This window comes from Pinus tabuliformis, chromosome X, assembly GCF_031772625.1.
Source record: "Pinus tabuliformis cultivar Carrire ecotype Pingquan chromosome X, CPIR1, whole genome shotgun sequence".
Classification (NCBI taxonomy): Eukaryota; Viridiplantae; Streptophyta; class Pinopsida; order Pinales; family Pinaceae; genus Pinus; species Pinus tabuliformis.
The window spans coordinates 1442629253-1442657192 of record NC_142308.1 but is presented as its reverse complement, the minus strand read 5'-3'; the positions used below and the strand labels follow the sequence as shown (position 1 = coordinate 1442657192).

At 36.4% G+C, this 27940-nt stretch overlaps 1 pseudogene; it reads right to left on the bottom strand.

The window, feature by feature from the left end:
- Positions 1-11134: 11134 nt before the first annotated feature.
- Positions 11135-14786, bottom strand: LOC149145451 (beta-glucosidase 31-like; annotated as a pseudogene).
- Positions 14787-27940: the final 13154 nt, after the last annotated feature.

Genomic DNA, 27940 nt, shown 5'->3' with positions numbered 1-27940 from the left:
TCGTCAAGTCCCGACCAAGCTTGTTCGCGAGACAAACTGAAAGTTTGCAGAAACCAGCAATGAAACTTTCTGATATATGAGCTGAAATATTCTCCTAAATATGTGGGCTTGCCAGCTGTCACGATGCCCATCCATGGCACCTCTGCTCCAGAAGAAAAGCTGCCTCCAAATGAGAAGGCTTTTACAAAGATGAAACACCTCATCATTTCTCCTCTTTACAATCTTGGAGATCAAATTAACTTTTTCCAAGTCAATATTACATTACATGCATGGTTAAAAATAAAGTAATCAACCCTTCAAGTTAATCACACATACATGTTTAAAATACAAGGAAATCATCATGATCCCTGTGCTCATGCATATCATTCTCATGCATGCAGTTTATCCTTCAATTTTTCCTTAAGTACAATCATAAGTACAAGATCCTCGATCACATGTACATGTAGTTTCAAAGCTGAGATGAATATAACTTTCACTGCGATAGAGTGAATCTCATACTCAGTTTTTCCATCGTGCAACTTGCATTCCCTTAACAAAGAAATGCATTCAATCAAAAGACATGCAACTTTAATTCCATAAGAATTCTAACCATTTCTTACCAATCCATTTCAAAGTCGCTTCCTTTAACTGCACATCGATATCAACATGTGAATCATCCTGACACATATCAATGATGGAAACTTCCTTCCCATTCTTGCCATACTCTTTCTCCAATTTCTTCAACTTTCGTGGAAGCATTGTTGGATTCAGAGTCCAACAACTTTCAGCAGTATGTCCATGATTATGGCAATAAGTGCAACACATGTTCATCTTCTTGACAGCATGATTTGCATTGTTCAATGGAACTTTGGCTTCTTGCCTCCTTTCCTTCAAAAGTTTCCTGCATGTTTCCATTCTTTTCCAACATCTAGAAACACTATGGTTAAACAAACCACAAAAAGAACATGCAATTATTTTCCAATGCTTGTGTGGAAATTTTCCATGCGTTACATGATCAAAGGAAATATGATTGAAATCAGATTTATACCTTTCCCTTTCACCTTCATTACCTTCATGAGGAGGTGAATCAAACGAAGAAGAAGCTCCTTTTGGAACACCATGAATCTTTGCAATGGCTTTAGAGCTTTCACCACTTCCTTGTTCAAGTGCATGCTTATGCACACCTTCTTCCTGCAAGGTCTGTTTCAAACTATTGCATTCCTCAAGGATACAACCTTTACAACCTTGAGATAAAGAACCTGAAATGAAACTCCTTCTAGGAACTGTTTCAATTGCCTTCATGGCTGCTTTGGAACTTTCTCCATAAGATTGTCCATAGCCAAGACCCAAATTCTTAGATCTTACCTCCACCATTATTGCTTCAACTATACCCTGTGCATGTTTGCCCAATCCTTTTCCTTCATATCCCATTTTGGACATCAACTTGGACCCTATGCCTCTAGTATGTTTCTCAAAAGAACCAACATAAACATTCTTATCAGAATTTGAAGACAAACTAGAATTGTTTACCTCTTCTTCCAGCTGATACTTGGCTAGGGCTTCTTTGGCAACAAGGAGTTGTGTCTCCAACTCATGCATCCTTTCCAGCTTCATGTTTGCAATATGAAGTTGGCCTTCCATTTCCTGCAATTGGTTAGAAAGCAACTGATTCTCTTCCCTCATGGAATTCAACTTCTCTTGAAGTCTAGAGCTCTTTCTTTCATCCTCATACATTTCTCTCACCATATTCATCATGATGAAAAATTCTTGCTTCAAGCCTTCATCAAAGAATCTTGTGAAGGATGACGATTTTGAGAACTCACTTATGGAAGTTGTCATTGTAAAAATGAACAAAAGAGCTTCAGAAACTCAAACAACAAGTACTTTGCAGAATAATAAAGCAGTCAATCTCCAACACTATTTAAGACACCTTTCAAGCTACACAATCAAGCTAGTGATGTCAGTCAAGCAACCTAGTGCTCTGATACCATCTGATCTGAAAATGGAATGTACTTGTTTAAGGGTGCAAGGTATCCATTCTCAATAATTTCAACTGTGAGCTAGACACTCCAAATGACCTTTAAAAATGTATAAACTTCTTATTTCTTATACAGAGATAGACTGTAGGGGCATTCACCGGACATGTCACCTCTAAAAAGAGGATGAGTTCCAGAGGCTACCTGGCCCTTTACAGGCTCTGCCTAAAGAAATAACAAAGTAAACACTTAGAAGTCTCTGACATACACATACTTGAAGTTTAAGGTCTTGCGGAATAAGACAAGTAACTTTCTGCAGCTGAATAGGTGATTATGTGTGTATGCAAGTTATATGTTTTTGTTGTTTAATACGTTATATCAGTTTTGTTTAGCATATGATCTTCAGCAAATAAAGACATCAAAATGATAAAGCAGTTCACCCCCCCCCCCTTTGGGCTACATCTGTTGGACCAAACCTCTCCAACTAAGCTTGTCCTCTTGTATTAAAATTGCTACAAAGGCTAATACAAGAATATGGGTGTCTCAAAGGACAGATCTGACTGTAAATACAGAATCAGAAGATAGGAATTAGCCAAACATGCTCTTTCCCAAACACTAAACAGTGAATTTTGTACCTCATAGAGTACTTTCCCCAATTGGCCCTAGTTTCCCTTTAAACTTTCATGGAGAATTTTGAGGTGAAGATGAGCTCAATTAGTTCTGAAACCTCTGCCATTAGACTCAGAAGGTCGAAAATAGAAGACATAGGATTTTGAATCACCGAAAAGGGATGAATATAGCCCCCAAACAGCTCCTGCAGTGAAATGGCACTAGTGTCCCTGAAAGCTTCCCTGAAGAAAAACAGTGAAAAGAATATCTCAAAAGGAAAAAAAACTGTATAAATGGATTCAGAATGTTGAAAACCTTCAGGAATTACCTTCGTTCCACATTCACTGGTTGCACAATTCCCAATGCAGCTCCCAAACTCATTTGGCCCTAGTGGCTCCTGGAACTTCCACGAAGCAAAAACACCTGAAAATGACCTCAAATGGATACGAAACCTATGCCAATGGCTTCAGAAGGTCCAAAATACCAAAAATCAAAAACAAATTCAGCCAAAACTGACTTTCCTAGCCAAAGTTATGGCCATTTAAAGTTTCTCCAGTTTGCCCCTAGAAAAACTCCAGCTAACTTTAGTTAACTCCAGTTAGCTCCGCCAATTATGGCGGGTCCGCAAAATTTGGTGCTCCTGCCAAAATTCTGCCAACTTAACTGCCGTTACATTTAATGTTTGGTGGTTGCCTCAGATTTCGTGCCAGGCAGAATATTCCTTTTTTTAATTTTTTTTTGAAAAATTAAAATTTCTAATGTTATGGACAAATTCTTCTTTTTGCCATAACTTCCTCATACGGCGACCGTTTTTCAAACCGTTTGCGGCACCGGTATCAGGAAGACGACCACTTTCCAGTCCTTCAACTTTGATCTAGTTATAAGCACTTTAAATTTTGAGCATTTTACGACACTTCGGACATGAGCACTTGATCACACCTCCCAAATGAGAAGGCTTTTGGTCCCGAAAAGCTCACTGAATCTCTGAATTGAACTGTACAGCACCTGAGGAACAGAAATATCCTCTTCCATTCAGCCAAAAGAGCATACTGATGCCAAAATGTCCTGCCTTATCAACTGTCGTCATGGCGAATATTGCTGCATAAACCAAGTATTCGTCGAGTCCCGACCAAGCCTGTTCGCCAGACAAACTGAAAGTTTGCAGAAACCAGCAATGAAACTTTCTGATATATGAGCTGAAATATTCTCCTGAACATGTGGGCTTGCTAGCTGTCACGATGCCCATCCATGGCACCTCCGCTCCAGAAGAAAAGCTGCCTCCCAAATGAGAAGGCTTTTACAAAGATGAAACACCTCATCATTTCTCCTCTTTTCAATGTTGGAGATCAAATTAACTTTTTCCAAGTCAATATTACATTACATGCATGGTTAAAAATAAAGTAATCAACCCTTCAAGTTAATCACACATACATGTTTAAAATACAAGGAAATCATCATGATCCCTGTGCTCATGCATATCATTCTCATGCATGCAGTTTATCCTTCAATTTTTCATTAAGTACAATCATAAGTACAAGATCCTCGATCACATGTACATGTACTTTCAAAACTGAGATGAATATAACCTTCGCTGTGATAGAGTGAATCTCATACTCATTTTTTCCATCCTGCAGCTTGCATTCCCTTAACAAAGAAATGCATTCAATCAAAAGACATGCAACTTTAATTGGATAAGAATTCTAACCATTTCTTACCAATCCATTTCAAAGGTGCTTCCTTTAACTGCACATCAATATCAACATGTGTATCATCCTGACACATATCAATGATGGAAACTTCCTTCCCATTATTGCCATACCCTTTCTCCAATTTCTTCAACATTCGTGGAAGCATTGTTTGATTCAGAGTCCAACACCTTTCAACAGTATGTCCATGCTTATGGCAATAAGTGCAACACATGTTCATCTTCTTGACAGCATGATTTGCATTTTTCAATGGAACTTTGGCTTCTTGCCTCCTTTCCTTCAAAAGTTTCCTGCATGTTGCCATTCTTTTCCAACATCTAGAAACACTATGGTTAAACAAACCACAAAATGAACATGCAATTCTTTTCCAATTCTTATGTGGAAATTTTCCATGCATTACATGATCAAAGGAAATATGATTGAAATCAGATTTATACCTTTCCCTTTCACCTTCATTACCTTCATGAGGAGGTGAGTCAAACGAAGAAGAAGCTCCTTTTGGAACACCGTGAATATTTGCAATGGCTTTAGAGCTTTCACCACTTCCTTGTTCAAGTGCATGGTTATGCACACCTTCTTCCTACAAGGTCTATTTCAAACTATTGCATTCCTCAAGGATACAACCTTTACAACCTTGAGATAGAGAACTTGAAATGAAACTCCTTCTAGGAACTGTTTCAATTGCCTTCATGGCTTCTTTGGACTTTCTCCATAAGATTGTCCATAGCCAAGACCCAACTTCTTAGGCCTTACCTCAACCATTATTGGCTCAACTATACCCTGTGCATGTTTGCCAAATCCTTTTCCTTCATATCCCATTTTGGACATCAACTTGGACCCTATGCCTCTGGTATGTTTCTCAAAAGAACCAACATAAACATTCTTATCAGAATTTGACGACAAACTAGAATTGTTTACCTCTTCTTCCAGCTGATACTTGGCTAGGGCTTCTTTGGCAACAAGGAGTTGTGTCTCCAACTCATGCATCCCTTCCAGCTTCATGTTTGCAATATGAAGTTTGCCTTCCATTTCCTGTAATTGGTTAGAAAGCAACTGATTCTCTTCCCTCATGGAATTCAACTGCTCTTGAAGTCTAGAGCTCTTTCTTTCATCCTCATACATTTCTCTCACCATATTCATCATGATGAAAAATTCTTGCTTCAAGCCTTCATCAAAGAATCTTGTGAAGGAGGACGATTTTGAGAACTCACTTATGGAAGTTGTCATTGTAAAAATGAACAAAAGAGATTCAGCAACTCAAACAACAAGTACTTTGCAGAATAATAAAGCAGTCAATCTCCAACACTGCTTAAGACACCTTTCAAGCTACACAATCAAGCTAGTGATGTCAGTAAACCAACCTAGTGCTCTGATACCATCTGATCTGAAAATGGAATGTACTTGTTTAAGGGTGCAAGCTATCCATTCTCAATAATTTCAACTGTGAGCTAGACACTCCAAATGACCTCTAAAAATGTATAAACTTCTTATTTCTTATACAGATATAGACTGTGGGAGCATTCACCGGACATGTCACCTTTAAAAATACGATGAGTTCCAGAGGCTACCTGGCCCTCTACAGGCTCTGCCTAAAGAAATAACAAAGTAAAAACTTAGAAGTCTCTGACATACACATACTTGAAGTTTAAGGTTTTCTGGAATAAGACAAGTAACTTTCTGCAGCTGAACAGGTGATTATGTGTGTATGCAAGTTATATTTATTTTCTGTTTAATATGTTATATCAGTTTTGTTTAGCATATCATCTTCAAAAAATAAAGACATCAAAATGATAAAGCAGTTCACCCCCCCTCTGGGCTACATCTGCTGGACAAAACCTCTCCAACTAGGCTTGTCCTCTTGTATTAAAATTGCTACAAAGGCTAATACAAGAATATGGGTGTCTCAAAGGATAGATCTTACTGTAAATACAGAATCAGAAGATAGGAATTAGCCAAACATGCTCTTTCCCAAACACTAAACAATGAATTTTGTACCTTATAAAGTACTTTCCCCAATTGGCCCTCGTGGCCCTTTAAACTTGCATGGAGAATTTCGAGGTGAAGATGACCTCAATTGGTTCTGAAACCTCTTGCATTAGACTCATAAGGTCGAATGTAGCAGACATAGGCTTTTGAATCACCGAAAATGGATGAATATAGCCCCCAAACAACTCCTGCACTGAAATGGCCCTGGTGGCCCTGAAAGTTTCCCTGAAGAAAAACAGAGAAAAGAATGCCTCAAAAGGAAAAACGAGCTGTAGAAATGGATTCAAAATGCTGAAAAGCTTCAGGAATGACCTTCGTTCCATATTCAATGGCTGCACAATTCCCAATGCAGCTCCCAAACTGATTTGGCCCTAGTGGCTCCAGGAAATTCCACGAAGCAAAACCACCTACAAATGACCTCAAATGGCTGTGAAACCTATTCCAATGGCATTAGAAGGTCAAAAATACCCAAAATCAAAAAAAAAAAATCATCCAAAACTGACTTTCCTAGCCAAAGTTATGGCCATTTAAAGTTTCTCCAGTTTGCCCCTAGAAAAACTCCAACTAAGTTTAGTTAAGTCGAGTTAGCTCCGCCAATTATGGTGGGTCCGCCAAATTTGGCGCTCCTGCCAAAATTCCGCCAACTTAACTACAATTACATTTAATGTTTGGTGGTTGCCTCGGATTTCGTGCCAGGCGGAATATTCCTTTTTTTATTTTTTTTTTTGAAAAATTAAAATTTCTAATGTTATGGACAAATTCTTCTTTTTGCCATAACTTCCTCATACGGTGACCGTGTTTCGAACCGTTTGCTGCACCAGAATCGGGAAGATGAGAAATTTATAGTCATTCAACTTTAAACCAGTTCTAAGCACTTTAAAGTTTGAGCATTTTACGACACTTAGGACATGAGCACCTGATCACAACTCCCAAATGAGAAGGCTTTTGGTCCCCAAAAGCTCACTGAATCTCTGAACTGAACTGTACAACACTTGAGGAACAGAAATATCCTCTTCCATTCAACCAAAAGAGCATACTGATGCCAAAATGTCCTGCCTTATCAACAGTCGTCATGGTGAATGTTGCTGCATAAACCAAGTATTCGTCGAGTCCCGACCAAGCTTGTTCGCCACACAAACTGAAAGTTTGCAGAAACCAGCAATGAAACTTTCTGATATATGAGCTGAAATATTCTCCTGAACATGTGGGCTTGCCAGCTGTCACGATGCCCATCCATGGCATCTTCGCTCCAGAAGAAAAGCTGCCTCCCAAATGAGAAGGCTTTTACAAAGATGAAACACCTCATCATTTCTCCTCTTTACAATCTTGGAGATCAAATTAACTTTTTCCGAGTCAATATTACATTACATGCATGGTTAAAAATAAAGTAATCAACCCTTCAAGTTAATCACACATACATGTTTAAAATACAAAGAAATCATCATGATCCCTGTGCTCATGCATATCATTCTCATGCATGCAGTTTATCCTTCAATTTTTGCTTAAGTACAATCATAAGTACAAGATCCTCGATCACATGTACATGTAGTTTCAAAGCTTAGATGAATATAACTTTCGCTGCGATAGAGTGAATCTCATACTCAGTTTTTCCATCCTGCAACTTGCATTCCCTTAACAAAGAAATGCATTCAATCAAAAGACATGCAACTTTAATTAGATAAGAATTCTAACCATTTCTTACCAATCCATTTCAAAGGCGCTTCCTTTAACTGCACATCGATATCAACATGTGTATCATCCTGACACATATCAATGATGGAAACTTCCTTCCCATTCTTGCCATACTCTTTCTCCAATTTCTTCAACTTTCGTGGAAGCAATGTTGGATTCAGAGTCCAACACCTTTCAGCAGTTTGTCCATGCTTATGGCAATAAGTGCAACACATGTTCATCTTCTTGCCTCATTTCCTTCAAAAGTTTCCTGCATGTTGCCATTCTTTTCCAACATCTAGAAACACTATGGTTAAACAAACCACAAAACGAACATGCAATTCTTTTCCAATGCTTGTGTGGAAATTTTCCATGCGTTACAGGATCAAAGGAAATATGATTGAAATCAGATTTATACCTTTCCCTTTTGCCTTCATTACCTTCATGAGGAGGTGAATCAAACGAAGAAGAAGCTCCTTTTGGAACACCATGAATATTTGCAATGGCTTTAGAGCTTGCACCACTTCCTTGTACAAGTGCATGCTTATGCACACCTTCTTCCTGCAAGGTCTGTTTCAAACTATTGCATTCCTCAAGGATACAACCTTTACAACCTTGAGATAAAGAACCTGAAATGAAACTCCTTCTAGGAACTGTTTCAATTGCCTTCATGGCTGCTTTGGAACTTTCTCCATAAGATTGTCCATAGCCAAGACCCCAATTCTTAGGCCTTACCTCAACCATTATTGGCTCAACTATACCCCGCACATGTTTGCCCAATCCTTTTCCTTCATATCCCATTTTGGACATCAACTTGGACCCTATGCCTCTGGTATGTTTCTCAAAACAACCAACATAAACATTCTTATCAGAATTTGAAGACAAACTAGAATTTTTTACCTCTTCTTCCAGCTGATACTTGGCTAGGGCTTCTTTGGCAACAAGGAGTTGTGTCTCCAACTCATGCATCCTTTCCAGCTTCATGTTTGCAATATGAAGTTGGCCTTCCATTTCCTGCAATTGGTTAGAAAGCAACTGATTCTCTTCCCTCATGGAATTCAAATGCTCTTGAAGTCTAGAGCTCTTTCTTTCATCCTCATACATTTCTCTCACCATATTCATCATGATGAAAAATTCTTGCTTCAAGCCTTCATCAAAGAATCTTGTTAAGGAGGACAATTTTGAGAACTCACTTATGGAAGTTGTCATTGTAAAAATGAACAAAAGAGCTTCAGCAACTCAAACAATAAGTACTTTGCAGAATAATAAAGCAGTCAATCTCCAACACTACTTATGACACCTTTCAAGCTACACAATCAAGCTAGTGATGTGAGTCAAGCAACCTAGTAATCTAATACCATATGATCTGAAAATGGAATGTACTTGTTTAAGGGTGCAAGGTATCCATTCTCAATAATTTCAACTGTGATTTAGACACTCCAAATGACCTCTAAAAATGTATAAACTTCTTATTTCTTATACAGAGATAGACTGTAGGGGCATTCACCGGACATGTCACCTCTAAAATGAGGATGAGTTCCAGAGGCTACCTGGCCCTCTACAGGCTCTGCCTAAAGAAATAACAAAGTAAACACTTAGAAGTCTCTGACATACACATACTTGAAGTTTAAGGTCTTGCGGAATAAGACAAGTAACTTTCTGCAGCTGAATAGGTGATTATGTGTGTATGAAAGTTATATTTATTTGCTGTTTAATGCATTATATCAGTTTTGTTTAGCATATCATCTTCAACAAATAAAGACATGAAAATGATAAAGCAGTTCACCCCCCCTCTGGGCTTCATCTGCTGGACCAAACCTCTCCAAATAGGCTTGTCCTCTTGTATTAAAATTGCTACAAAGGCTAATACAAGAATATGGGTGTCTCAAAGGACAGATCTGACTGTAAATATAGAATCAGAAGATAGGAATTAGCCAAAGATGCTCTTTCCCAAACACTAAACAGTGAATTTTGTACCTTATACAATACTTTCCCCAATTGGCCCTAGTGGCCCTTTAAACTTGCATGGAGAATTTAGAGGTGAATATGACCTCAATTGGTTTTGGAACCTCTGCCATTAGACTCAGAAGGTTGAAAATAGTAGACATAGGCTTTTGAATCACCGAAAATGGATGAATATAGCCCCCAAACAACTCCTGCACTGAAATGGCCCTAGTGGCCCTGAAAGCTTCCCTGAAGCAAAACAGTGAAAAGAATGCCTCAAAAGGAAAAACGTGCTGTAGAAATGGATTCAGAATGCTGAAATCCTTCAGGAATGACCTCGTTCCACATTCAATGGCTGCACAGTTCCTAATGCAGCTCCCAAACTGATTTGGCCCTAGTGGCTCCTGGAACTTCCACGAAGCAAAAACACCTGCAAATGACCTCAGATGGTTGTGAAACCTATGCCAATGGCTTCAGAAGCTCCAAAATACCCAAAAAAAAATAAAAAAAAGATTTTCCAAAACTGACTTTCCTAGCCAAAGTTATGGCCATTTAAAGTTTCTCCAGTTTGCCCCTAGAAAAACTCTAGCTAACTTTAGTTAACTCCAGTTAGCTCTGCCAATTATGGAGGGTCCGCCAAATTTGGCACTCCTGTAAAAATTCTGCCAACTTAACTGCAGTTACATTTAATTTTTGGTGGTTGCCTCGGATTTTGTGCCAGGCGGAATATTCCTTTTTTATTTATTTTTTTTGAAAAATTAAAATTTCTAATGTTATGGACAAATTCTTCTTTTTGCCATAACTTCCTCATACGCCGACCGTTTTTCGAACCGTTTGCGGTGCCGGAATCGGGAAGATGAGCACTTTCTATTAATTCAACTTTGAACCAGTTCCAAGCACTTTAAAGTTTGAGCATTTTACGACACTTAGGACATGAGCACCTGATCAAAAACCCCAACTGAAAAAGAGGAGAAATAACAATTGGTGAGACTGCTCTATGTTACTCAAGGTTCTGGAAGCATAAGTTAACTTGAAAATTCATTGTTAAAGAAATCACTCACCAGCCCACCATAAAATCATTTGCTCTTTGAGTAGCAGCCACATCTGTGGATTTATTGGTAAGAGGTATCATCCAATGTACTAAAATTACTACGAAAACCCCAACTGAAAAAGAGGAGAAATAACAATTGGTGAGACTGCTCTATGGTACTCAAGGTTCTGGAAACATAAGTTAACTTGAAAATTCATTGTTAAAGAAATCACTCACCATCCCACCATAAAATCATTTGCTCTTTGAGTAGCAGCCACATCTGTGGATTTATTGGTGAGAGGTATCATCCAATGTACTAAAATTACTAATCCAATCCAGCCCTTTTGCTTTTCCTGCATTCATCGAGAAATTTATAAAATCTCATAGAATGAATGGAGATGAACATAGATAAGAGAGGAAAATAAACCGATAGGTTTTCCTGTACAGCTCCACAATGGCTATATGTAATAGCAAAACATGGTGACCAACAATATATGGCTCAACAGTTGAGTTTCCAGCAGTACAATTTCCAAATGGTTGGGAACATCTTTGAGGTGGGAAAACACCGTCATCATATCCTGTAGTGCCAAAAACATTGGGCTCATTGAAAGTGGACCAATATTTCACTCGATCACCAAACTCTTTGAAACACACATCTGCATAACCTTTAAAATCCTCCTTGCATAAGATTGAAGTAGATTAGAAAACTCTTCTTCTCTAACCATAAGATTATTAATGCACCAATAAATTGATCCTTTGACTTGTGAGTCAACCCACATGGGAAGAAAAAAAAGAACAGGAGATGACATAAGATGTTTACACAATCTGTGGATTTAAGAAACCTCCATAGGAATCTTACAGAGCTTGGGGCAGATCAAAGTGGTACAATGTCACATGTGGTTGAATGCCTGAGACGTGCATTGTGAAACGATTAACAGTTTTGAGGATGATAGTCACAGGAATAAAAACAAAGTAGACAGACAAGTTTGTCAATAAATACTACCATGGGACAAAAGCTCATTTATGAGGTTATTATAGTACTCAACGCCTTTTGGGTTGATGGGTCCTTCGCCATCTGCATCAATATATGTGAAATAGTTATTTCCTACCATTGTCCATTGAGTGTTTACTAAATTCTCAGGATTAAACATGTGGTCAGAGCTCAAACAGAAATATACCAGGAATAAGCCTGGGCCATGAGATTGAAAATCTAAAGGCATCTACTCCCATCGCAGACATTAGATCAATATCCTCCTTCAAAACCCACATGAAATTTTGCATCAAGTTGATACCCAAATCATCTAGGAGTTTAACTATTGATACATTAGTATGAAAACAACAATAATGGGGTTGGACATGCACATAAAGCTTGAGGATGGCTTACAAGTAGCCACTGCATATAGGTTGTCCTAGTGACATTTATTGTTCTTAGATTTGCAGATAATAATACCTTGTAACGATGGTATTGATCAACAACTACATCTCCCTTACCTCAATCCACAGTAATCCCTGACAATACAGTTAAAACAAACAACAGCTCACTTCCAGCCTTGGCCTTGAAAGTCCCAAAGTAAAGTAAGGAATTGGGTAGAATGCAAATGAAGGGATGAATGAAGATATGTGATGAAACATACCTTCCTTGTGAGTGAAAGTGTCAAAGATGCTTGGCTTCCGGCCATCTTCTGCTGCAACTCCTTCATACTGCAGTAAACCAATTGTTATTTTGCAAAGAAATACGCTGGACAGTATTCCATATGGGCACAAACTGGAATTGACTAACAGAGACCAATTAACATTTCACATTTGTAGCTTTGCTAACTGTTTATGTTCTATAAATACTGATAAAATGATAACCTTACAGAAAAAGAAGACATCACTTTGTAGGGTGTGTTATTTGTATTTACACAATTGATTTTTTTATTCAATCAGCTATGCTATTCTCTGTGCTTTTGCTGGGTTCCTTCATCACCGCCATCATTGGGAAATTCATTTCCCTCTTGAAGTATGAAACGAGTAGCAATTCCCAATTGATCTCACACTACCACCAAAAAGAAGCTAGCAATCCTCGTATACAAATTGAACCAGATATCCTATCAAGCAATCCATGTAGTTCTCAATCTATAGCTTTGATAACCCAAAACTCAAATCTTTTATATCTAATATACACAGAAATTTTCACATTAATATGTCTGGATCTCATTCTAAGATCTTTACAGATCTGATACAGAGGTAAACCAGATTTTTCATACCATGACAAGTAATATTAGCAAGTCTTGGAGACTTTCTTACGTAAGGTCTCCTCCTTATTTGATATTTTTTCTTTAGTATGGTTTGATATAGAAACTTAATTGCAGATATGGGTCTCCTGATCTCTTGAAAACATTCTGATCTGATGATTGTTATAGCTATGCATCCCATGAATGCTATGGAGATTTTAACTGCAAACCTTCTGATTGAATATAGGAATATTATCATACAAGTTTCTGCTCTTATGCAGAAATTGGAAGTATAAGCCTTCTCATTTTTAGGAAGGCTTTTGTATGAACAACTTGTCTACTCCTTTATAAACAATAATATACCATAGTGAAATGATACAATGGTCTGATGAATAAAGGCCTGAAGCCATAGACAGTTTCTTTGCACCTGATACACTGATTGTATATACCTATTGCTATACACAGAATATAGTAAGCTGCTACCATTCGTTCCATGCACAAATTATGACAATTTTCATGTATACCATAGAAACTATTATACAGATCAGTTGTAGAAAGAACAATCTATTTTGAGTGAGTATCCAGAAAATTTTGACGTATACCAATCTTAGTCCTGTTGAAAAGAATTCAAAATCTCTTTGATGAGCAGTTGCTTAGGTGGTCCAATGCATGTTCTGAATGTAGGGAAGTCTGAAATTCTATTGACTGTCATTCAATGCGCTTAGGAACTTCTGCTTTTAGAAAGTTTGATTGCGCTGCATTGACTTAAGCAAGGCTGAAACATTATTGCTGATGTTGTAGCTGTAGTTGTTCAAACTGCTTCATATGTTCTCATAACAGTGAGGTCAAATAGTCTTCACATAATCTCTGTAGCATTAGGATTGACATGGTTTGATCAATAGAAAAATACCTCTAAAGGCATCCCTGCCAAATTCAAGGGCACAGTCTGCCAAGCATTTTCTGTTGCTCTCTCGTCCTTGCACTGTTGTCAATGCTTCTGGAATAGAAGAAATAATTCAAAATTCATCCTCAAATTTTGAAAAAACCATTATTAATCAAATTCACCTAAAAGACCATAACAAAATACCATTATTAATCAAATGCTCCTAAGAGACCATAACAAAATCCATGTAGCTAATGGTTGAATTTACTTTTGCACCATTTCGAACAGTGATATTGGCAGGCCCTGTTTCTCTCGATTGTTGTGCAATGAGGGATCTAACTTTGCTACCACCTAACCATGGATGTAGAGAATATAATCAAGATAAATGTTCAGATTCTTCATTTTACTACCCAATACCCACTACTGACAAATCTACCACCGAATTTTCCAGACTGAGGAATAATTGAAATTCTCAGCTTAAAGAAAGGCAGATGCTGCATGGTTAACCTCTTTCTCAATGATTACTGGCGCTCCATATTCGTAAGCCACCTGCTATCAGATAAAAAAGAAAAAAGAAAATCACTGAACATAAATTTACAGGAATGGAGGATGTATTTCACTTCATGTCGTTGCATGAAATTTTTAAAATCAAATCAATTCCCATTTATTGAGCCAATCCTATTTGTAACCAATAATCAGAGGGATAGACACAAAGAATTTTCATATAAATATACTCTGCATTACCTGTGTCGCCTCATCGTTCAATTGCTGGAACCCTGCACTCATCGTACATTCCTTCAACCTGTTTAAACCCTCTTCCATATATATATATATATATATATATATATATATAGATATATATATATATATATATATATATATATATATATATATAGATATATATATATATATATATATATATATATATATATATATATATACACACGAAAGCTAATATGGATCTACGATTCTATACTATTTTAACTTGCAGAGTTGTAACCTGTAGAATTGAGATAAAAACGAACGTCAAAAATTCATATAGAGCAACCAACCTGGAGCTGAGGGGTTTTCCATGGTAGAATTAGCACTACCAATTTCGTTGATCCTTTGTTAATATGGAATCAATAGAATTTTCATCAGAGTAGACTACTTTGATCCCAAACACCGAAAAAAACATAATAAACCATGAACACGTCAAATATAAATGAGGAGCTCAATTCCTAAGAAGAATAATGATAAGTTGTACTATGACTCGTCAGATACTAGGAGAATGACTCTTGATACCCAAAAGATGGCAATATCAAATGATCATAGACAATTGTGCATGTCAATGATCATAATAATATCATATATTTACACCAAATATATACTAATTCTCAACCATTACTAGTGTAGTTCCAATTCCAGGACTCCTTAAATTCACTGGAGGGCCATAAAAATTACCTCCCTTCTAGGAATGCTTCATTCCGAAAGCATAAGATCCAAATTACTCAAAAATTTCTACCAAATTTTATCATAATCTTATCAAAATTCCCCTTATTTTCTACTCTAAATTTCCAACCTAGGTTTTGAAGACTACCCAATTTTGGATTATAAAAAAGAATGCAGTTACAAACCTTACCTTTTGCAGTGTTACGGGGACAGACGAGTAAGCAGCGGAAAGGAGATGGATAAAAAGCAGAGGCCTGAAACATGCCACAGTCATAGCACAGCGCAATATTGAACAGAGGATGTAAATCATAAACACTTGCTGCCAACATCACCGTGTAAGAAGATTGTATATTTCTTTGCTACCAAATTCTATAATTCATTCCTTTCTCGATTAATATAGTCTTCGAATTTTTTTATCCGGACAGGGCTTCTCCAGTATAATCCCGTGCTTAATATATGGTGTGGATTCATGTAGTTTGCTGTTCACTTTAAACTATTCATGCACAACGCTTTTTGAGGCTGTAGAAGAATTATTTGCGCAGATATTATCAGTTATGGGAGCTTTTAGTGGCACACATAAATGCCACAACATTTTTCCCGGAAAACACACCATCTTACCTACAGTTAGTATTCAATACGGGGCAATGCGTTGATTTCAAAAATATGCTAAAACCATTGGAGAAAACTTTCTTCTCACTAGTTAAATAGTTTTGGTATCAAAGCATTTGCATCCTGGAAATGCAAAGCCGGAAGCAGAGATCCATGACCCATAGTTAAATAGTTTTGGTATCAAAGCATTTGCATCCTGGAAATGCAAAGCCGAAAGCAGAGATCCATAACCCATAGGACATAGGACAGGTGTTAAAACATATAGTTTCAGAATCAAAGCACTTGCATCCTGGGAGTGCCAAGCTCAGAACAGAGATCCATGACCCACGGATCAGAGATTAAGACATGATTTTGGTATCAAAGCATTTGCATCATGGAAATGTGAAGACGGGAACTAAGATCTATTAGCCACAGGTCGGATGACCATGTGAAAATAACTGTGAAGGAGGGGCCAAAATTAACTCACCAGTGTTTATTAGAGTTTCTCTGGCAACGTTGGACGAGGAGACAAGAGGGAGTAAAGGCAGAAACCAGAAAAATATTCAGTCACAGCAAGACACAGATTTGAACATAGGATATACATTGTAAACTCCTGCCGCCGACATTATGGTGCAAAAAGACAATTTCTTTGTAAATCATTCTTCTCCGATTAGTAGTTAATAGTCCTGGAGTATTTAACTACCCCAGGGTTTTCTCCACTTATAATCCTGTGCTTAATTATAGACTGGATTTGTTTATTTTGCTGTTACGTTTTTACTGTTCATGCATGGGTTTTGTTACTGTTTTAGAAGAGTTTTTGGCTCAGATATTGCTGGATGCAGTGGCTTGTAATGGCACAGCCACAGATAAATGTCACAGTATTTCCCCAAGAGAGCACACCGTTTTGCCCACAATTATTCTATTATAAATGGAAATACCATTCAGATTGGGGCACTGTCTTCATTTTTAAAATATATTTAAACCATTTTGAGACAATTTTCTTCACCTTGGTTAAAACAGATAATTTTGGCATCGAAGCATTTATACCTTTGAAGTGCAAAGCTCGGATCAGAGATCCATAACCCACATGTCAGAGAGCCATGTGAAAATAACTGGAAAGAACTTAGAAGTAAGAAACCTTAACTCTGCCGTATTAATCGGAGTTTCTCAGATGACAATGGGTGCAGAGAGGAGGAAACCGCGACAAGGAGATAGAGAAAAGGCGGAAGCCAGAAAGATGCAGCACTGAACAGAGGACGTACATTGTATACCCTTGCCACATAGAGAAAATGCAGAAGCCAGAAGGATGCTTCAGTCACAACAAGATGCGGCACTAAACAGAGGATGTACATTGTATACCCTTGCCACATAGAGAAAAGGCAGGAGCCAGAAGGATGCTTCAGTCACAGCAAGATACAGCACTGAACAGAGGATGTACATTGTAAACCCTTGCCACCAAAATTAAGGTGCAAGAAGACTGTCTATTTCTCTGGAACTAAACTCTGAAATCATTCTTCTCTCCATTATTATTGTCCCAGAGTTTGTAATCATGTAAGGATTTTCTCCACTTATAATCTTATACTTATTTTATACTGTGGTTGATTTGCTTTCCTATTACGTTATCACTGTTCATGGAGAGTTTCTGTTATTTTTTTAACAAAGTTTTTCGCTCAGATAATGTTGGTTGTAACAGCTTTAATGGTACATCACAACATTCCTTTTAAGAAAATACACCGTTTGCCTACAGTGATTCTATAATACATATGGAAATAGCATTCAGTTTGGGCAATGTCCTGATTTCTAAAATCTGTTAAAACCATTAGATATTTGTTACCCTTACTAACTAAAAATTGTTATTACTGTACAGGGAGAAAAAATTGAAGCCCTTGCCAGTATGGTTAAGAATCAAGGTCTCATTTACACTGGCAGAAGTAAAGGCGTCGAAGCGTTGGTGACCTGAAAATAGAAATTTCCAAAGCTGTGGGACTGATGTTATGGAACTTGTCAACCACATTTATAAGAACAAGTTCAATTGAAAGATCAACTGAAACATATGTAATGAATTGCAGCAGATACTGGAACTATTGTTGTATCATCATAGCATTAGTGACTTTGGTGTATTTTCAAAATCTAATATGAAAATAAATCATGTTTCTTGAGTAAGAATGTTTTCCAGAACTTTAGTAGATGATAACGCTATTCTTGGGGGATTTTAGACCTTGAAATGATGATGAATCCGAGGATGTTGTGGTGTGTCAAACGATGTGGGATTCCGAACCAGAGTAAGAAGCTTGTCTGTATATACATCAATTTCTAATTTAATTTATCATTAAAAGAAATAAAACATGTAAACCGAAAACCTTTAGCGATTGAAATAAAACAGTAACCATTGATTACATATACGGAATTTTGGAATACCCAAGGTAACCATTTTTCCCCTTTTTTGTTCTTTTTCTTTTATACATAAATCAAGCATGATGGTCCCATAGCAAAAAATTCATGGTATCCTTTTCTACCTCCGACGCATTCTTGGAGGGGAAGTATCATCTTTATACAGTAATCTACATCAAAATGTATAAAGATACAACCAAACGCTGTACAATTAACTGGCGAGTCCTGGCCACAGAGCAGACTAATGAACTCTAATGGCATTAACTTACAACTACCATTCAGGTCCATGCTGGATCTGCGAGTGCCTTGCGCCCCCTCTGAGAGCAGAAGCTCTATACAAAAGAAAATAAAAAATTGATAGTATAATTCAAGAAAAAAAGGCTGATCTCTGTACAGATATAACCCTGCCCCAGAAAAGCTGGTCCCTGTACATTTACAACAACCTCCCAAAATAGCAGACCTCTTATTACAAAACCTTTGAAATGTTGGCTGCAATTCACAGGCTCACCTTTCCACTATTTAGTCCAGCCCAGATATAGTGCGATACATTTTTTCAGGGCAGCAGATATTGCGGGAAGAACGAATGATTTTGGCCAACATTTTCCCCCTCCTTTTAAGGACCTTGGGTGATGCCAGAACTGATGCCGCTACAGCAGCAAATATCAGTCCTTTTATGGCCCCCCGTTTTGGCAGAAGCCTCACCATTTTTTCTTGGGGTCTGCTAATGCCGCTGACAGGCCCTGCCTTGAGCACACAAAAATATCCAACTTGCTTATACTCCATTACCCCGATTCGTAGTCTTCAACGGAATTCTAATGAAGCACCAAAAGAGAAGTAGTTCATGATACAAATGAGTGCGGAAGCCTTCTTATAAGCTGAATCTGATATTATCAATGAAGCATCTGAACTATCTGTATCAATGAGGTATTGAGAAATTAACCCAATGTCTTAAGAAACCCAGATTAATTCAGACAGCGTATAGTTAACCAAGTTACATTTACAGAAGACAAATAAATTCTGATTCGTAAATTGACAAGTTTAGACCATAAATACCTCTGTAATACCCTCGGGCTGCCCAACTCTAGGAATGGAAACAGTTGCCAAGAACAAGAATTGAAATCGCCTTAAAATCGTATGAAAACAGAACAAAATTGTTTCGCTTAGCAAATAACAGTGCTTGAATATAAAACTTTTTAAAGACGATTTGCAACGTAATTGTCTGAATTATATAATTTGAATGATCTGGACGAGCCTGGAAAACGGCGGGCCAAGTTTCTGTCAAACTCAAGTCATGTCATTTTTTTTCCATGCGCACAGGGTTGCTATTGATATAATAGCACAAGGCTACGCATGCAGGGAAGAAAGACATGAAGAGTTTCTGCGAAGAGTCTCATCGCCAGCAAAAGAGTCTCATCGCCAGCAGGCAGTCTCTGCGAAGAGTCTCATCGCCAGCAGAAGAGTCTCATCGCCAACAGGCTAGTCCTAGCCTTTCATGGCCCATTACCATGGGAAAAAAACCATTTTTCTATGAAAAAAACAGATTAAACGAACGGCACAAAACACTCCAATCATCTAACACACATAATCAATAGCGCAGGATCGCACATGTCACATTTTAGGGATGTCTTTCTCCTTACAGCGTAACAAATGGTTACACTGGAAGTTCAAAATAATTCGAAAACATAATTATTATTAAATTCACTTTTTATTATTTTATTTAAGAGGGCATTCAAAATAATTCGAAAACATAATTATTATTAAACTCAGTTTTTATTATTTTATTTAAGAGGGCACGCTTTCTATGATGGTATTGGCTAAATTAATTCAATAAAATTCTCATGTTATTAAAGATGCGAAACCTAAAATGCAAGAAAACATGTGAAGATTTTCTCTCTTTTATATTTAGCCAATGAGATGGTTATCAATGTGGAAAAGCGTTTTTTTGGTTTTCAATCGAACATATTTTTTTGAACCATATTTTTCGCTTTCCTTATTTTCCAGTGATTAGGAAATTGATGAAGAAGATTACCGGACAAACAACCGTGTCCATGTCACTCCCTCCATTTAGACCTTACACATTTTATCATTTAGACTTTATACCTGGTTGGGACCAAAGAGATATATACTCAGTACAAGTTTCTAACCCCACATACACTACTCATTCTTTATGTTCTCTATTCTTCCTAAAGTTCTAAAGAGAGGATACATGGTACAAGTTACCCAACAACTAGGGATTTCTTTTTATTTAGATAGTTCCAGCATAAAGCGGGTCGGATTCTTCTGATAGTGGGTGTTGTGAACTGTCAGCATTTATAGTAGTTTACTTTACATTATATGTGTTAACACTAAATTTAATAATTACATAAAAAATAATATGGATTAACATTAAGGAATGATTACATCAAATAGAAGCTAGCGCTTTAAGAGGTCTAAAATTGAATATCATTGTCTATTTATTATGATAGGTGGTTTTTAAAGTGATAGTTAGTTTTTAAAGAAGAGACAAATTGATATGGGTAAGTTTTTATTAGAAACTATGATATTAGTGAATTCGATTTTAGGTTTTAATATATTTAAAATGGAAACATGATTATTTGTTTATTTTTATAGGTGGTTATTTTAAAAGAACGTAAAAATAAATTAATTATGCCAAATTTTTATTCAAAATTATTTAAAATTTAAATTAATTTTATGTTTTGTTTGGAAGTTGAGTATTAATGAAGATGTTTTTTGTTTTAATGATTATTTCAAAAGAATTTGGAGATAGCAGTTTAAGATTGTCTCTATTTTACCAACTAAAAAAACTTCCTCCAAGATGTGCGAAATTATAAAAAGAAACTAATGTGGTTTAAGTTAGTAGTCAAATATATTTCAATGTCTTAGTTACGGAGGATTTATCACCTTCTATTTATAGGTAAATGGCTGGTTTGAATGGTTAAGTATGGCAATAGGGTTAGGTTGGGAAAGTATCGTGTCATGGAGCTAGCAAAAAATTATTGTGGTCCTATAATTATGGTTTATAGTTTAATGGAAATGAGGGTGTTTTATGTATCTAAAATAACCTATGCAGACAATATAGTTGCATGGAGAAAGAAATGACTATTTACATAGATTACCATTTTTAGATAATGAAGTCATCAAATGGGAAGGTTATATTACTGATTTGAAAACTAGTGATGTCAAAATAAAGGTTATACTACTAGTTTGTTTATAAATTTTAAAAAGAAATGTGTTTTCTAAAATTGGGATATAAAGTTCTTAGGAAAGAAGAAGGAATATATGAGTTGAAGTTGTGCTTCAAAGAAGTGTCGAAGTTTAATTCTTGTTTAAGAGTGATATAGGAATATATGAGTTGAAGTTGTGCTTCAAAGAAGTGTCGAAGTTTAATTCTTGTTTAAGAGTGATATTTTGTATATTATTATGAATAAAGTATCTACTTAGGACTTCATGTTTTGAATGAGTTAGCTAGGGCAAGTTGGTAATGTATAACTTTAATTGTTACAGTGCTTCAGCATGGAAAATAATAAAAACACCAATAGCCATTGATATCATGTAGGGAAATTAATTTATAAATTCCTTACTTTAAAAAATACATGAAAATACATAAGAATCTTATAATTATTTAGTCTTCATTAAAAGAGATATCCGGAAAGAAAAGTTACAAAGAAAATAAAATATAGTGATTCGTGATTCTTAAATTTATTAATAAATATAGGAAATAACTCTCATTGCAATTTTTTTTGAATATATATTCCTATACCATATATATTCTTTTAAAAGAAATCACTATTAGTAACGATTAAATCAAATAAATATCATATATAGATTAATTTTTTGAATGTCTAAATAAAAAATTTAAAAAAAAAAACATATAAAAGTTGGAAACCTCCCAAACTTATGGTAGGTTCGAGCCCGAGGGATATCTGATTTGGTTTCGGCAACAGTGCTTTCTAATCCCTCGGACGCAGACCCGCGGACCGAATTCATGTTGGGAAAGCTTAATCCTGGCGGGAGCATGGCAATTTCGTTTGGATCTCGATTTTATTTGTTTATGCTCCACGAAAATTAAAAAACTCACCAAACCTGCATTGCATAGTATTAACCCATTACCAGCGGTGGTGAGTGTTCAAACTGTGCACACACATTGAAAACTGAATTACACTGGGAACACACTACCTTCAACAATGATGTTATAAGAAAACGCATCTTCCCGACTAAAATTCGAAGAGGAATAAAGCAAACTCAGAATTAAAACAACAAAAAAGACAGAATAAATAGTCTAATTTAGATAAAGACTCTCCATCTAAAAATTAAATTTGATTTTTTTATTAATTTGTACATAGTTTAGTATTTAAACACTGTTTAGATAATCTTCCGCAAAATCACATAACCAATCTTTTGTCGACGCGTTTCGAACCAACCAGTGTGGTTCATCGTCAGGACAAGTTGAAGAACATAGTTTAGTATTTAAACACTCTTTAAACTTGGTTTAAATAGATAAAAGATGATAAAGGTAAAGTTAGGTATTATTATTTTATTTTGTAAATATTTAGGTTAGTGTAACATATAAATTACATGAGTGGTAAATGTTAATAAATTGATGTTGTCAAAATTTTAATTGTCTCAGCTATATAATTAAATTTCTAGTAAACATTATATCTTTAATATTAAAAAATAAATAAATATATAAAATTAACTTTCTTTCAAATTATTATTATTATTAATTAATATATGAATTAAACATATATACATTGAAAAAACATGTAAGAAGATTTTTAACAATCTAGATTTATCTCCACTTTTATCTTGTAAATAGGCTTTGTTACATTACCCTAAAGCCATAACTCACATCTATAAAACATTTTTTTAATGAATGAATTTAGATTAAATATAAGTAGGATCATAGCTAATTTCGAGATAAAGCTTAACCTTTGATATGTCACTATTACTAAAATCTTCTAAAATATTCCATGGAGATTAAATCTCTCCTTAATCATGTGTTACTCTCCCTCCTTCTCTCTCGATACATCAATAGTACCCCTCTCTCCCTTCCCCTCTCTCTATCTCCCTCTCCCTATTTCCAACCCTCACCCTTCTCTCCCTCTCTACACCCCATTATCCTTTCTCTCTATATATAGAAATCTTGGACAAACACTAACTCTGCCTCTCCATCTCATCCCCCTAATCCTCAATGCCTTATATTCTTGTCTTCCTCTCTCACCCGTACTATCTCTCTCTACCCTTCTCCCTTCATTTAGTTACGTTTGTACATTCTTCCCTTCATTTCACACTACACCTCTCCCTCCCTCACTTCTTTTATCTCCACCTCCCAACGCCGCCGCCCCCCCCCCCCTCTCATAGACATGCACACACATAGAAAAACATGCACTCTCACTCACTCCCTCTCTCCCGAACACACAAACTTCCCCTCCATGCACCCACCCTTCATCTCTCCCTCTAACGTTCTCCCTTCACTCTCCCCCTCCCTCCCACTCTCTCTCATGATGTGTCTCTCTCCTTCTACCCTTTCTTCCTTCTATACCCCATTTCTCATCCCCCGCTATCTCGCACATCTCTTTCTCCCTCTCCCAACCATTTCTCTTACTTTCTATCTTTTTTCCCTCATTTCTCTTTCTTCTCCTCCATTTATCTCTCTCTCACCTGTCGAATTAACTTTGTCTTTGATTCATGAAATTATAATATGATATTGTATTAATATTATATATCATGTCAAATAACCCATTAATCTTGTGTTTTGATGATTATTTTATTAATCAAATTATAAAAACTACTCCTTTCTATCTATATCTCCCTTTGTGCCCTCATCATTCTCTATTCTCCTTCCCTTCTCTCTATACCATGCCACCACCTGACTCCTTCTGTTGGCTTTCACTCGTGGTCTTTGTTCCCCAGTCTCTTCTTCCCACAGGCTCTCTTTCATAACTCTCTACCTCTCTCTCTATCAATTTTAGTTTATGTTTCATATATTTTTTCACTAAATTTTGTTAGATAGTTAATCCTTAGGGTTAGAGATTTGGTTAGTTTGAGTAGCTATTGGAGTCCAAGAAGACCCATAAACTAATTCAATTGTTTCCTGTATGTATTAATATGTACACGTTGTACATCATTGATTGAGATCAATTAATATACTTTTGAGTTTGGTTTCTAGATTGTGTGTCTTACTGTGATATTAGAGCCAAGGTCTATCCATTATGTTGATTGAGTTGAGCCACTTGTTTTGTGACCTCCCTGGGCGCCCCTCTTTTTACATCCTTTGAACCCTTATATGGCATTGTGAAAAAGATAGATGACTAATAATGTTTGGAGAGCTTGGTGCATCTTTGAATTAAAAGGAGAACAAGGCATGTGGAATCTCTACTGAAGCACGAAGAACTAGTTGCCTAGGGAAGTCTGTAATGGATGGTGTTGTAGCATAAATAAAATGTATTAATTACTATTTTAATCAAACTTTTTTTTTATTAATCTTGAACCAAAAAGGAAGTGTGGCATAGAGGCATTGTGATAAGGAAATTGCAGTCGAAGAATGGGTAGGTCCTTTCAACAAATAATTAATTTTTAATAAAATTTTCTAGACATTAGACGTTAAAAGGATACTTTAAAGATATTTAGCATGATGTGGATCTTTACCAAAATTGATGTGGTAGTCTAGAATTAGACTAATGGTTCACTTAAAAACCAATCAGTTGCGCGTTAAACATATTTTGTACGTGTATTTCCTCCCGAGGGTCCCTCTAAGCTAACCAATCACTATCGGTCCCACTTTGACTTTTCCAATACCAAGTGCATCAATCTGCACCATTGATTTGTTTACCCAATCCTACAAATATCGCGACATATCATGCGCCAACTAGCCCGACCGATCTCCACTGTCGATTTATCCCGTCCGATCCAACGACTACCGTGCAATATCGCGCTTTATCTAGCACGATTGATATCAGGTCGAGAGAGTGCGAGAAAAGTGGTTTTCTCGTGCTACGTGACACCAGCTTAGGTTAATCACGTGAATTTGAGAAATACCATTTACCATTCTTTAAGCGTGCGAGATACCGCTTAACACTTGGGAATATTTCTCACGTGCTTAATACATGTTTTTAATAAACACGTTTTAACAATGTTTTAGCGTTTAAGCCTGGAATAACCATTAATGATAACTGAATCTGACTTATCAATAAAATTCATAAATAGAAAATAATACCCGATTAGGGTCCAGAATGCTGATACATGGATTCGAGAGAATTTCACACCAGGAATAATACGCAACGCCACACTTAATCAATTATTTCAATAAAATAGAAATTACAGAGTCTTGGCTGTCTTGGCTCGATTAAAACAACTTGTCTGACCTCTGCTTCATTCGCAACCGTATCTCTCTCTCAATCTCTCACTTACTCACTCTCCTATACCATTCCAATATATCATTACATTTTTTCCCTTTCTTTTATAGCTCAAACCTTATCTTAAAAACTTTGACAACTCAATATCTATTTTTATTAGCTCAACTATTCAATCCCTATTCTCAAGCTCCGATGCACACCTATCCTAACACTTATCTCCTGTTCTAAAAATAATACAATGATTTAATTATTACAATAATTGAGATAACGATCAATTTGAGAGATCCAACCCTCTCTACTAAGCTAATTTTCACCACTAAGGTCAATGAAATTCTTCTCATGTTAGCCACAACATGTGAACATACAATCAGGGTGTTGGCTAGGTCTGAATGCTCCTGCATCAGACTATAGTGGAAGAAAAGAATCATTCATCAAACCCCCAGGTTTGACTCCATACTTCTGTAATTTTGCTATTATTAACCATCTGGCATCCTTCATTGGTTGTCCCTTCCATTTGAGTAGATAATGAAAATAATCTTGTCCTCTAGTTCTTTTGGATGCTCTTTTTCTCCAAAACAACTTCCACCTCTTTCTTGAATTTCTTTGGCATTTGTTCATCCCAATTTAAAGTCTGAACTTCATCTTTTGCAAGTTCCTTCTGTAGCTCTGCCTCTATCTCCTTGTATGGATATAAATCTGCAACATTGAAGATAGATGATATTCCAATCCTTTCTAGCAATCCAATTCCATAAGCATTGATTGAAAACTTCATCACAATTCTGCATGGCCTATATTTTCTTCTTTATTCTATTATAAGTCCCAATAGGAAATCTTTCTTTCCTCAAGTGTACCATCACTAGATCACCCACTTGGAATTTTTTTCATTCCTCCTCATATCAGCTCCCTGCTTGTATTTTCCAATGCTTTCCTACAATATGTCTTTGACATCTTCTTGTAGTCTTTTCATCTCCTCTACAAACTCTTCAGCCTTTGCACTTCTTGTCTCCTATTTGCCCAAATTTATGAGCTCATACACACCTCTTGGATTTATTCCAAAAATAATCTGAAATGGAATCATCCCAGTACTTCGGTTTCGACTGTCATTATAAGCAAACTCAGCTTGAGCAAGTGCTAAATCCTACTGCTTAGGATTTTGATACACTAAAATTCTCAATATGTTTCCCAAGCTTCTGTTTACCACTTTGGTCTGTCCATCTGTTTGAGGGTGATATGTTGAACTGAAACTAAGGTTGACACCTAGTTTCTTCCAAAGAGTTCTCTATAAATGCTCAATAAACTTTTTATCCCTATCAGACACAATACTTATAGGCAATCCATGTAATCTTACAACTTCTAAAAAATAAAATTAGCAATATATGTTGCATTCCTAGTCTTTTTACATGCAATGAAATGTGCCATTTTAGAAAATCAATCTAGCACAACATAAATGGAATCATTTCCTCTTTGGGTTCTAGGTAATCCCAAAACAAAACCCATACCAATTGCATCCCATGGTCGGTTTGGTATTGGTAATGGCTGGTACAATCATGTATTTTGGCTTCTCCCCTTAGCATGCTAACATATCCTGCATTTCTCAACAAATTTCTTAACATCAGTTTGCATCTTTGGTGAGTAGTAAAAATCATTTTCTTGAACAAGGGTTTTGTCTCATCCAAAGTTCCCAAATAACCCTCCACTGTGTTTCTCCATGATTATGTTTTCCTTCACAGAACATTTGGGAATGCACAGTTTGTTACCTTTAAACAGTAAACCTCCTTGAATAAGATAATCTAGCCATTGGCTTCTATTATGAACTGGTGGATTTTGTACAACTGCATAAATATCTTTGAAATCTGCATCATCTTTATACATATCAACCATTTCTTTAAATCCTACAACACCAACTCTTAATTCTTGCACAATGAAATTTACCCTGCTTAGACCATCAGCGACTTGGTTCAACTTACCACTTGTATGTTTAATCACGAAAGTGAAACTCTGTAAAAAATCTACCCACTTGGCATGCTTCTAGTTTAATTTTGGTTGGTTGTTTATGAACTATAATGCATGATTATCATAATACAATACAAACTCTTTTGGTAGTATGTAATGTCTCCATTTTTTAAAGCTTGCGTAATAGCATAAAATTCATTATCATAAGAAGAATATTTCTTC